This window comes from Macrobrachium rosenbergii, chromosome 27 (genome assembly GCF_040412425.1).
Source record: "Macrobrachium rosenbergii isolate ZJJX-2024 chromosome 27, ASM4041242v1, whole genome shotgun sequence".
Taxonomy (NCBI): domain Eukaryota; kingdom Metazoa; phylum Arthropoda; class Malacostraca; order Decapoda; family Palaemonidae; genus Macrobrachium; species Macrobrachium rosenbergii.
Genome location: NC_089767.1, coordinates 36,628,610 through 36,642,798, shown reverse-complemented (window position 1 = coordinate 36,642,798; position 14,189 = coordinate 36,628,610). Strand labels below are relative to the sequence as shown.

General features: G+C 36.2%; 1 protein-coding gene across 7 annotated transcripts in view; it reads left to right on the top strand.

Annotated features, from left to right (window-relative positions):
* Positions 1 to 14,189, top strand: part of LOC136853642 (inter-alpha-trypsin inhibitor heavy chain H2-like) — a 245,366-nt gene that overhangs the window by 146,391 nt on the left and 84,786 nt on the right. For all 7 annotated transcript variants that reach the window (XM_067129473.1, XM_067129477.1, XM_067129476.1 and 4 more), the window contains exon 3: positions 8,928 to 9,015. The gene's annotated coding sequence lies outside the window, so the exon portion shown is untranslated. The remainder of the gene's footprint in view (positions 1 to 8,927; positions 9,016 to 14,189) is intronic.

The window sequence follows — 14,189 nt, the reverse complement described above, 5'->3', positions numbered from 1 at the left end:
TAATACAAAACCGCATAAATTTCGCATGGATTTCTCCATGTTTGGTCACGGTCATACACGATTTGACCCTGAACCTTGGCCTTTGTAACGTCCAAATGGGGCATGCCCATTGCCGGTGCATGCATACCTGCACACTTCGTCAATAAAATGTAAATTGTCACTGTCGATGTTTTTTTCATAACACTGACAACAGCAAACGTCGTCGCTTACAATTGGAGGGTCATTTAAGGTACTGGATAAAAGGACCAATGAATTGGGTTTAAAGAGTTTAGAGTCAGCGTAGCCTGTGATTTTATTGGGAGTGTTCTGGGGTCTTTTTTTTTTATTTTCAATTGAGTTTTTAGGTTTAGACATTATTTGTTTTAGCGAATTCACGTGTTCTACATAGCTAATGCTTTACTATTTCTCTTGTTCTCATTACAAGTACCAGTATTGAAATTGAGTTATATTCATTACTCCTGTGTTGCACCCATGTTATATATATATATATATATATATATATATATATATATATATATATATATATATATATGTGTGTGTGTGTGTGTGTGTGTGTGTGTGTGTGTGTGTGTGTGTGTGTGTGTGTGTGTGTGTGTGTGTGTGTGTGGGGGTAGTCCCTTGCTTTTCTTTGTTCCAAAGTGAATGCCTTTTACTCTGTCATAGCATCTCTCTCTCTCTCTCTCTCTCTCTGTCTCTGTCTCTCTCTCTCTCTCTGTGAGAAAAGAAAACACTGACGATTCCCTTAACTCATGCCAGTGATATCTTATTGCGATATCATTCGTCCGTGTGTTAGCGACTTATTTTTTTTTCTCTCGCTCTCTCTCGATCCGGAAATGGGAGATCCAGATGGATTATTTACGGACTGCGAAAGGACACGGACACTGTTTTGCACTGTCTCCCCAGGCGACCGATATGTCTTTGATCCTTCGTGGCAGAGTCAGGTGTCAAAACACCGTATGGCTTTTCGCTCCTCTCTCTCTCTCTCTCTCTTTTTTTTTTTTTTTTTTTTTGTGTTTTTAATTTTTTGGGGGGGGTTTACCGCCCCTTTTTGTTTGTTTTTAATTTTTTTGTATTTGGCTTACCCCTCCTGTTTTTTTTTTTTTCATTTTTTTTTTATTTGGTGACTTTGGGTAGGGAGGCGTTTTTTCTGGGGTTGATTTTAGTTTGGGAGTAAGGTGATGGCGACAGTTTGAAGAGAAATTTATCGGCTGATATTTGGTGTGAAAGTATGACGAACTTATTCACGGCCAAACTCTGTATATGAATGTGACTATGGGTACATTTATGTCCATGCAATACATATATATATATATATATATATATATATATATATATATATATATATATATATATATATATATATATATATATATATATATTATATATTATATTTATATATATATATATATTATATACATTAATTTATAATACACATGTATATTTATATGTGTATATGTATATATATACACATACATACATACACGCTACTGCTTGTACACTAAATATCCTCGTTCTTTTGAAAACCACTGTTTGATGTTTCTGTACTTTTCAAAATCAGTGTAAACGTTTCTTTAAAATTTTTCATATTGTACATCCTAAAATATATTTTTGCGTTCCATGCAATATAAATTCTACATTGATTCAACAGTGACTGGTTTGGTGTAAAAGTATGTCTGAGATTAAGGTTTGTTAGGTTTTTATACCTATTGAATATATCTTTATGGAAGGGATGATGCGAGAAAGGTAGAAGGTGAAAAGTAGATGAAAATTGTAGGATAATGAGCTGTGAATAGAGCGCAGTGCGTAATGGAAAGCAAAGTATATCTTAGTTTAACCAGACCACTGAGCAGCTCTCCTGGAGAGGGTTGGCCCGAAGGATTAGATTTATTTTACGTGGCTAAGAACCAACTGGTTACCTAGCAACGGGACCTACAGCTCATTGTGGAATCCGACCCATATTGTAACGAGAAATTAATTTCTGTCACCAGAAATAAATCTCTCTAATTCTTCATTGGCCGGTCGGAGAATCGAACGCGGGTCCAGCAGAGTGCTATCCAAGAACGATACCAACCCTTCCATTGAGGAACTCGTAGTGCGTAATGGTTGATGTTCACAGGGGTATAATGTTCCTCGTTGGGAGAGCGGGTTCCGTTCTCAGCTACCACTCTGTTGGCCGCGAGTTCGAATCTCCGACCGGCCAGTGAAGAATAAGAGGAATTTATTTCTGGTGATAGAAATTCATTTCTCGCTATAATGTGGTTCGGATTCCACAATAAGCTGTAGGTCCCGTTGCTAGGTAACCAATTGGTTCTAAGCCACGTAAAATAAATCTAATCCTTCGGGCCAGCCCTAGGATAGCTGTTAATCAACTGAGTGGTCTGGTTAAACTAATATATACTTAATTTTCACAGATGGCATAGGCCCGATTGGTGATAGTGAACAGAAACTGCAGTAACCAGCAAGTGAACTGAAAGCGTTCGAGGAAGGAGGAAGTTGAAGGCAAACTTCAGAAGGAAGTTGAAGGCAAACTTCAGAAAGAGGAAAATTTTCAGGGTGCTTGCATGCCAGATGCTTAGACAATGTTGGCTGTTCTTATTCAGAGAATTCCGTTACAGGAAATTCTTTCTGTATGGATTCAGAGATTTCCAAGGATAGGATATTTTTTCAGGATGCTTCAGGAAATACTGAAGATATCCGTAACACGAGTGACATTTTATTAACAAGTAGTTTGTTGTGTCCAAGCAAATGATTCAGAGAGAGAGAGAGAGAGAGAGAGAGAGAGAGAGAGAGAGAGAGAGAGAGAGAGAGAGAGAGAGAGAGAGAGGGGTACCATCCTTCACAAGTGATTTGTCTTACATTCTATTTTGAGGTCTTCATATCAGGATGTGGTCGGTTCTTCTTTGTTGTTTGAAGAGGTCGTTGGATGAGGTCTCTTGTATTTTGCTGTATTACAGTGGTCTCGTTTGTGCTTTATAATTTATGTACGCTTCCTAGGCTTGAGGAAAACAAGATGACAAATGAACATTTAACGTAAATCTAATCGCAGATAAAGCAGTGGGTGTTCAAGTCAGCGTGTATTACAGTGCTCTTATTTGTGCTCTTATAATTCATATGTAACCAATGATGTATGTTACTCTGGCTTCAAGAAAACAAGAATGATGATAGAAGAAGATTTAATGGAAATCTAACCGCGGATAAAGCAATGCATGTTAAAGTCAGCATGCATTACAGTGCTGTCATTTGTATGTCTGTAATTTGCATGTGCAATGATGTATGTAACTCAGACTTTAAGAAAAATTAAAAAAGGAGGATTTAACGTAAATCTGATGGCGAAGGGAGAAATAAATGGTAAATTCAGAGTGAGATTGTCAAAATGCTGATGGAATTTTGTTGGAAAATAAATACTTAAGCAACAAATATTATAGATTTCGTTTCAACACATACTTAAGCAATAAATGTCAATGATTTCTTTATATTCCCGTAAGCCACAAACCACATCCAGTTTTCAAAATCTCCTCATAATCTGCAGCAAGCATCAGCAACCGATATCCGAGCTATTTATTAGGATATTTTGTCATTTAAAATAACCACGACCTCACAAACCTTAAAAAAGCGTCTTCCTTTGCTCTCTTCATCTAAACAACGAGGAAAATGCACCATTCGCTCTTAGGCAGAATAAAAATTTTTTTTTTCCTTTAGCCGATTATCCCATTGCCCCATCACTGTAAGTGCTCGCCCGTGAGTTTTGCTAGCTATTACGCAATTGAACGTTAGGAAAGCATATTGAATTTCGGATGTCACGCGGTATAATTCATGTGCATCCATCTCTGTAACTGCAAAGGTAAACTGAAATTTTTTTTTACATTTTTTCCTTCATTTTTAGGGCATGTCGCCAACATTAACACTTTAACAGGAGGCAGCCTGTTCTTTATTCACGTTAGTTTACCAAGATCAGTTTGTGTAGTGCGATTTTTTATTTATTTATTTCTGATGGCCAGAATTTGTCACGTATAATGGTGTCGATAGATCTGTAATATTCTGAAATACTCTCCAGTTGAAGAGCCTCTTAGACAGTGACTCTCTCTCTCTCTCTCTCTCTCTCTCTCTCTCTCTCTCTCTCTCTCTCTGATATCTTTAATAACTTTTTGATGTTATCTGACCACTTTAAATGTACCGTGAAATAGATCTTTAAATACTTATAAATTACAGTAAAATCTGTAATATGCCTTCTAGGTATGTTTCTTTGGGTCTTTCATTTTAATGTACATTATAAAGATATCTAAAGATACTATGTAAAATGAAATTGTATTCTTCAGACAATTCAGCTTGAAATTATTATTCCAGTGCATTGTATACACTCTAAATATACCTTTTGACACAATGGAATTTTTTCAAACTTTTTTCTCCGAGCCATTCCATAGACTAATTTAATTTCAAAATATTTTTTCTGGATGACACAGTCACGGATTTTCATGGTTTTTTTTTTTTTTGAAAGATTGCGCAAACTGCAACATTATCGAAACATTTTACAATTTTTTTCAATTTAGAAAATTTTTTCTATAACAGAAAAAAGAGGATTCACCAAAAAACAAGTTAATGTTCTTCAGATGTTCTCTAATTATTGTGATAAAAGCCATTTCAACTCAAAAATAAATATTATTCCAATGCATTATGTACACTCTGCTTAAGTGCACTGAACTCCACATTCATTAATTATTATCCGGCTCTAACAGGAGCTGCTTATAAAGTGAGCTATTTTCTAAAGTGGAACAGGACCTGTCGTTCAAGTAAAGTGATTTTAGATGTGAATATTGATTGAAAGCGCTCTCTTAATATTCGAGTGATACTTTGGTCGAACGAGTATGCTTTAGAAAGTAGGCCAATAAAATTAAACTCGGGAAACGTCTCTCTCTCTCTCTCTCTCTCTCTCTCTCTCTCTCTCTATATATATATATATATATATATATATATATATATATATATATATATATATATATATATATATATATATATATATATGTAGGTATGTGTAAATACGAGCGCTCTCTCTCTCTCTCTCTCTCTCTCTCTCTCTCTCTCTCTCTCTCTCTCTCTCTCTCTCTATATATATATATATATATATATATATATATATATATATAATATATACAAGTATATATATATATATGTATGAATATGTATATATACATACATACATACATACATACATACATATATATATGTGTATGTATGTATATATAGGTTTATGTATATGAGAGAGAGAGAGAGAGAGATTTGTTCTCTATGCAATATGCGTTATAGACCCCGACGTGTTGCGACATGACTTGTAAAATGAATAACTGACCGCAATGTCATTTCACTAAAAGTCGTTGGGATAAAAGCTTAGAGCTTTCCGAGGTATTCTGTTATGCATCGCTGAAGCCAGGTTTTGATTGGCAATCGAAAAGTCTCTCTCTCTCTCTCTCTCTCTCTCTCTCTCTCTCTCTCTCTCTCTCTCTCTCTCTCTCTCTCTCTCACAAACATATATGATACAATCAACCGTGGTGCACTTAGCACCACCATGCTACACAACAGATTGATTTTGCCAAACGTCAGAACTGGAGAGAGAGAGAGAGAGAGAGAGAGAGAGAGAGAGAGAGAGAGAGAGAGAAAATGTAAGATATGGATGGGATGCCTTTGGTTTCAAGCAATTGTACCGCGTTTACGAAAAGATAACCAATAAGGAAGGATATACACTCGCGCGCGCGCGCGTCTGTATGTACTGTATGTATGCATGTGATGTATATGTGTATGTATAATTTTAATGGTGTATAATATTCATACATAGGCAGGATAGGAGGTCATTCAACCTACATAAAGGTAAATTAACTGAAAGGTACATCATAACCACACCAAATTATGACCTCTAAAATCCTTGTTGCCCTTCAATAGACATTTTGTTACTTTTATTACGCCGTCAGAAAGATGTAAAACAGTAGTAAGAAATTGTAAGAAGAGCGACAAGAAGGAAAACAGTTGCTAAGTTTATCAAGACAGCAGTAAAAGAGGTAAAGGACCACCCACTTCAAACCCAATTTATATCTCCTGATGCTGACTTGGAAGGCCGACCAGATGTTGCAATATCAGCGAGTACCCCACATTAGCGTTCTTTTGGGATGTAAACGAATGTGAATTTGATAAGGATGTTGGGTAATGACACCTGATATCTTCATTCCCCAGATAAGTTAAGATGCAGTTGATGTGCGGTAAGTGCCATTAGAACCGAACTCGAAAATCATACCGGGTTTAACTGAATCAGATCGAGTAGCGGCGTGCTGCTGGGTGATAATCAACTCCCCATTTTTTTTCTATAACTGGTGCTTTTCTTTCTGTATTTCCCATTGTCGTCTGCACTTTATTTTAAATGAACCCCATGTTCTTTGGAAGCTTGAATTTCAAGTCAGTGGCCCTTTGGGCTAGTTCCTTATGAACAGGGCACAATCTGAATAATAATAATGATTTAAGAAATTTCTTTCAAATGATTACCATATTTTTTGGAAGCTTGAATTTCAAGTAAGTGGCCCCTGTGGGCTTGTTCCATATGAATAAGGCCTACCTTCTGAATAATAATAATAATAATAATAATAATAATAATAATAATAATAATAATAATAATAATAATAATTTATGATTCTTTAGAAGCTTGAATTTCCAGTCAGTGGCCCCTGTAGGCATGTTCCATATGAACGGGGTTCATTTTCTGAATAATAATAATAATAATAATAATAATAATAATAATAATGATAATAATAATAATAATAATAATAATAATAACAATAATAACAACAACCATATGCGTAGGGCATATCTTCTGGATAATAAAAATAATAATTTAAGATAAGTAGCTTAATTGTGAAACGCTTAGCTAGAATATACAATGAAACAACCAAGAGTATGAAGGAACCGGATTGCCAAATGGGGGTTGAGGAAGAGAAGCCATAGCAGAGCCAAAAGAGGACAACGGTCGACAACAGACACATTGTTAAATTCGTGGGTCCTTATAGGGGATAATCGGGTTAAAAGCCCTCCCGCAGAGGTAGGTGCGTTCGTCTTGGTTTGCGAAGGGCGTTGCGTAAAAGGGTGCACTAATCATTCGCTAGTTAGGAGGGGAAGGTACTGGAGAAGCGAAGTGCTGTGTGTGTTACGTAAGAAGGGGAGATGTTGCTCTGTAATGAATAGGATTAAAAATGACTCGGAGATGTTGGCTTCGAATTTTAAGAAAGCCTTTGGAGATCAGCAATCGTTCTGAAATTTAATATGACTGTGACGTCTTGGTAGTACGTAACATGCTGAATAATCAAAGGTATAATATGCATAATGTGTGCAGCATGTTTGATGTATGTATATATATATATATATATATATATATATATATATATATATATATATATATATATATATATGTGTGTGTGTGTGTGTGTGTGTGTGTGTGTGTGTGTGTGTTTTATATGTCACTTAATAGCATGCGACAATAAATTCAGCTGCGACAACACGAAAAAATAAAAGGATATACCTGGCCCTTTCGTGTTACTTCAACGCATCTTCAGGATTAATCTTATATATATTATATATATATATATATAGATAGATAGATATATATTTATATATATATATTTATATATATATATATATATATATATATATATATATATATATATATATATAACACGAAACAAATATTTAACATCAAAGGAAAACAGCTGACCGGCAAGTAGAAAAGAGGAAAAAATAAATATAAACACCCCAAGAAAATTGCCTATAACTATTTATACGCAAATAAAAAAAATCACGTCCCCAAGGAAATCTCGACTTAAACCCGCAATTGTGTAATTCGAAGAGAGAGAGAGAGAGAGCGGCGTGAAAACTGTTGTCGGAGCAAAGACTGCCGCATTAAAACTTGCTTTGAAAGCTCAGGAATGCTTGTAAAGAGGGGCGTTAAAAGCCACTAATAAGGATCTGTTTATGCCAACGCCAGAAGGACTACATCGCGTTACTTGTTTCTCGTCGGTGTTTAAAGAGGGCTTTTACAACCTCTCGAGTTGGCTGGTTTTATAGGCGTAATATTATCTCTCTCTCTCTCTCTCTCTCTCTCTCTCTCTCTCTCTCTCTCTCTCTCTCTCTCTCTCTTAGTTTTTTTTTGTATTGGAACGTGAACGAATTGAGGACACTTCAAATTGCAGTATGATAGACCACCCAGATTAAGGAGCACTAATTATTTATTGCTGTTGAAGGCAAAGTTTACCATGTAGTTCTGGTAGTATAATTACCAGTCACTTCGACAAGATAGAGGAGTAAATACTGTATGTATGTGTATATATATATATATATATATATATACATACATACATACAGTATATATATATATGTGTGTGTGTCTGTCTGTGTGTGTGTGGAGAGAGAGAGAGAGAGAGAGAGAGAGAGAGGACCACTGCCATAGAGAAACGAAATTTGTACGGGCACTTTTTTAATGCTGTAATCCCACCCCACCCCCTTCAGAAAGTAATGTACTTCTTCCTTACAGAATTTTTTTTTTTATTTTTCGGTATACTGCACTGGACTGTGCATTAGTGCATTAACATCAGGAGAGTTCAAGTTATTCATTATTATTATTATAAATGAATAAAAAAATAATTGCATCAAAAAGACTTTCCTTGCAGTTCCTGTTTTCCTCCTCTTACCAGAAAGTGAAGTCTTCATTACTTAATCAAGTCACTCCATAATGTAATTTAATTATTAGCATTATCATCATTTCTCTTGTTTACTAATCACTATAAGGTGGAGTCTGCATTACTTAATAAAGCCATTCCATAATGTTCTCTAAGTATTATCAGTATCACTCTTGCTCTTATCATTACAACAAATAATAAATCACCTTTCTTTTTTTTCAGGCTTGTCCTTCTGGAGTGCTCTCTTGGTCCCGTTCCTTCAAGAGCGAAGATGAATGCCTCGTTTATTACGCCAACATGACCGTTGAAGGTGAGGGGGAGAGGAGAGGAAGGGGGAGGGGGAAATGCCTGGTCACTAAGTAGTATTTAACCAGTGATCTGTTGACTAATCTGTTAGGTTTCCAAGATGAGGATGCTGAATGCTTTCCCAAATGTTCTTTGGCAGCTTTATTTCTAAATGGTAACAATTTATGGATAAATTCATGGTGCTGATTCAGTATTACTAATCTAAGTATCAGTTGGGATGCTATTAATATCACACGGTAAGAATAGTTTGCTGTAGTTCTTGTTTAGAAAACTAATTTATTGTTAATATACATTTACTTATTATTATTATTATTATTATTATTATTATTATTATTATTATTATTATTATTATTATTATTATTATTATTATTATTATTTGAGGGTAAAGCTCATGTAAGAATGCTAATTGTCAGAAGTTATACCATGAGGAAAAGTACGGAAGGTCTATTTGTTAATGAGATAGCTAGTGAAAGGGAGATGTAGATGGCTTGGACATGTCATTCGTACCACCCCAGGGAGAAAGTGCGTGATAATGTCAAAGAATGTTACGTGATAGTGTCAAAGAATTGTACAGTAGATAATAGTGTCAAAGGGTAGTAAATGATAGTGGCAAAGAATAGTATGCGATAGTGTACAAGAATGTTGTGATAATGTCAGAGAGTAGTGCGAGATAGTGTCAAAGAATAGTACGCGATAGTGTCAAAGAATAGAGCGTAATAATGTCAAAAAATAGTACGTGATAATGTCAAAGAATATGATGTGATAGTGCCAAAGAATAGTACGTGATAGTGTCAAAGAAAGTATGTAATAGTGTCGAGGAATAGTAAATGATAATGTCAAAGCATAGTGTGATAGTGTCAAAGAATAGTGTGTGATAGTGTCAAAGAGTAGTGTGTGACAAGTCAAATTAATAGTGTCAAAGAATAGTGTGTGATAGGGTCAAATTGAAATTGTCAAAGAATTGTGTGATAGTTTCATAGAACATTGTGTGATAGTGTCAAAGAAAAGTATGTTACAGTGTCAAAGAACAGCATGTGATAGTGTCAAAGAATAGTGCGTGATAGTGTCAAAGAATGTAGGTGATAGTGTCTACCTGGGCTCCTGTTAGCGCCAGAAGAGTTGGAAGACCCAGACCTATACTTGGGCGATAATTATGAGATGGGAGGTTTTACAGATTTGTGGAAGATAGAGCACATATAATTACCGTTGGTTCTGTAGGGGGGTTGTGCCGTCAGTGCACCTCATGTGGTGCACTGTAGGCATTACTTATGGTTCTTTGCAGCGTCCCTTCGGCCCGTGGCTGCCTGCAACCCCTTTCATTCGTTTTACTGTACCTCTGTTCATAATCTCATTCTTCCATCCTACTTTCCACCCTCTCTTACCAATTAATTCATAGTGTAACTGCGAGGTTTTCCTCCTGTTAAACCTTTCAAACCTTTTTACTGTCAATTTCAGTTTCAGCGCTGAATGGTCTCATTGGATCCCAGTGCTGAACCTCTGGCCTAAATTCTATTCTATAATTACTGCTGGATGTAGCAATAATATCAGTAAGTATTGTAGCAACAGTAAAACAATTAACACCCTAGTAAAGATGTTGCCTCTATGAATTTTCCTTACTTATCACTTTCTAGTAAAGACGTTTATAATTGCATCTATGAATTTTTTCTACACACCCAATTATCCCTCATTCTTACCTCAAACTGACGAGACAGCCAGAGGAATCTGAAGGTCGTAGGGAGATAGATAGTAGCTCGTCTCTCTCTCTCTCGAGAGAGATCAATTAGGGAACCGACTAATTAAATTTGGGGACGCCAGAGTTTGGGGCTGTCTCGATGTGCTATTTGATTGCTCTTACAAGCTGTTACTATGGCCACGGACAAGAATTCGAACGAGGGAGATATTTTAGTTTTCTGTTAAAGAAAATTATTGAGATGGCTATTTGTCTGTCCGTCCGCACTTTTTCTGTTCGCCCTCAAATCTTAAAATCTACTGAGGCTAGAGGGCTGTAAATTAGTATGTTGATCATCCACCCTCCAATCATCGAACATACCAAATTGCAGCCCTCTAGCTTCAGTAGTTTTTTTTTTTTTTTAAGGTTAAAGTTAGCCATGATCGTGCGTCGGACATCGCTGTAGGTGCCAACAATACAGGCCGCCACCGGGCCGTGGGTGGAAGTTTTGTGGGCCGCGGCTGAGAGTTTCATGGGCCGTGTTGAGAGTTTCATACAGCATTACACGCTGTACAGAAAACACGATTGCGCCGAAGACACTTGGGCACATTTTTTACTTGTTTTTTATAGACGTTTCCTCAGAACCCAGTTACCCGGTATGCCGTTTTTTTCTGAGAACGTTTACTGTTTATATATGATTTTTTGAAGGGCGGAAACCAGTTACTCAGTATGCGTTTATTTCTGAGAATGCTTAGTTTTTATATATAATCTTTTGAAGGGTTGGATTATGTAGCTCACGTCTCTGAAAAAATTTTCCTTGGAATTCTAATAAGTTTATTCAGCTTTCGCTTTACGAGATGAAAAAAGTCAGCCACAGTCTTAGTGGACATTGTATCCTGAAAAAATTATCTTTGGAACTCTAAACAGTTTATTCAGCTTTCGCCTCATGAGAAAAAAAAAAAAAAATAGATACTACCTTGGTGGACATTGTACAAGGTGATTGATTGAACGATCTGCTTGATTTGAACAAAACTGGTGTCACAGCATCCATGTTTGATGCGGTGACAAATCTGAGTCGAATGAAACTGGTTTTGCTCTGAGAAAGAAGGATTGGAAGACATTATGTGTCAGATAATGTCAGTCATATCTGACATGTGTTTAGGTATGCGTGTAGCTCCTCGGACGTTCCTCCTTCTATTTTAATAATTTACATTTTTATCTATTTATTTATTAGTTTGTTTAAATGAATTTATTTTATTTTGTAATAACTGATATTTTCTTTCTGCATTTCGCATTACCCTCTGTTACTTCTTTCAAGTGAACACCATGTTCTTTGGAAGCTTGAATTTCGAGTCAGTGGGTCCTTTTGTGGGCTCGTTCCACATGAATAGGGTTCTTCTGAATAATAATAATAATAATAATAATAATAATAATAATAATAATAATAATACATTACTTACCAACATTAATTAAGACATTTTGCTTTCATGCTCGTGATCTCATTTGTCATTTTAATGTTACCATTAGCGCTAACATTTGCCTCTTATCTGTGTCTTGACTTGGAATGCACTTCAGATAGTGCCAGAAAAGGTTTGCTTGCCAAAACCTCTCTCTCTCTCTCTCTCTCTCTCTCTCTCTCTCTCTCTCTCTCTCTCTCTCTCTCTCTGTATCTGTATGTGTGTAGGGCTTGTCTTTTATGCCGTGAATGAAGAGGTATTTTTAGATACCACAAAGCCCTTTTGTTCATGTATGGCCTCTTTATAGACGTTCCCTCAGTAAAATGCCCAGGAGCTTTCTCTGTAGGCATTGGCGGGTATTTTGTTTTAAGTGGGGGCACGAGCCCCGTGCTCGTTTTCACCTTTGTGGCAGCATTTAACACAGTCATCTGACTGCCAGGTACATCATTCATTGCTCAGCTCAATAGAGGTACAGAGGTCTTGACAGAGAGAATTGCGGCTTGTTGGGGAATCGAACCTGGGATCTTTCGCTGGTGGGGCGAAAGTCCTGTCTCAAATATATATATATATATATATATATATATATATATATATATATATATATATATATATATATATATATATATATATATATATATATATATATATATATATATATATATATATATATATATATATATATATATATATATATATATATATATATATATATATATATATATATATATATATATATATATATGTGTGTGTTTATTTATAACTGATTTTACAGTTAAGGTTCTTATATTTTCAAATATTATGCCACAAATACCCCATTAATATCGAAATGACTTTCTGGGTCAGTACACGGGGGACAGCAGACTTGCCATTCGACCATCTAATAGAGAGAGAGAGAGAGAGGGAAAATATTTCAGTGTGTATACATTGAAAAAGCCTGCTAGTTAGATATTAATGCTACAGTAAGAGGGGTCGACGTCCTTCTGATGAGACTTTGTGTAGGATTTAAAGCTGGTGTATGAGTCTGTAGGACTCTCTAGGAGTCTCTAGGAGTCTCTTATTGAGGGGAAACATCCTGAAGGACCTTTAAGAGAGAATAAGTCTGCAAATGTTTATATCTAAAATTTTTTTCCTGTAGCCTCACTGGAGTAAAGGATCTCTTCAGCAAAAAAGGGGCTGAAATATATCCGTTATTGTACGTTTTGAGTTTTTTTTTTTTTTTGGGGGGGGAAGGTTACAGGAGGTCTGGGTCCCAGCGACGCCAGATAATTACAATACAGTCACTCCGTTGATGAATGTTGCTCGTCAGCCTTTTCGGAACGATGGGGCCAAAGAACAGCTAGGAATATTGTTTTAAGGGAGGGGCAGCGTTGCGTCAGGAATGCTCGTCGTCAGGAGGTGTTCGGTGAGATTGCGATGAATGCGTACGTGCGCATGTATCCCCGCGCGCACACGCGTACGTTGTTTTGTTAAGAAGAGGATGTTTGTAAGCGTGATGATAAACATTTGCGATTGCATAGGCGGACTTGCGTGCATATGGGATATATTTATGCGTTCGTTTGTGCGTATATATATTTCTTGCGTAGGCTACGCTTTTGCCTATGCGTTCGTTTGTGCGTATATGCATTTCTTGTTTACACTTTTGCTTATGCGTTCGTTTGCGCGTATATGCATTCCTTGTGTACACTTGCTTATGCGTTCGTTTGTGCGCGTATGCATTTCGTGTGTACACTTATGCACATATATTATGTACATAAATGATTTTTCATCAGAAGAGACAGATAGCACATCCGTGATAACAAGAAGGAAAGAATAAAACCAGTCGGTTTTCGTCCTTCCCCAGAGTGCGTATATTCCACACAAAAAAACTAAAAGACAATTTACCTTGGCCAGTAAATTTTGCACAGAGTAAACAAACACTCAGAAGTGAGGAAAAGGGCGTGAACAAAAAGGTGGCAAAGATAAATAAACACAGAATGCAAATAGGTTCGAGAATCACAATGGATTATTAGAAGTCGGAATTGAATCAGCTTAAGCCACAATATAACCAAATCA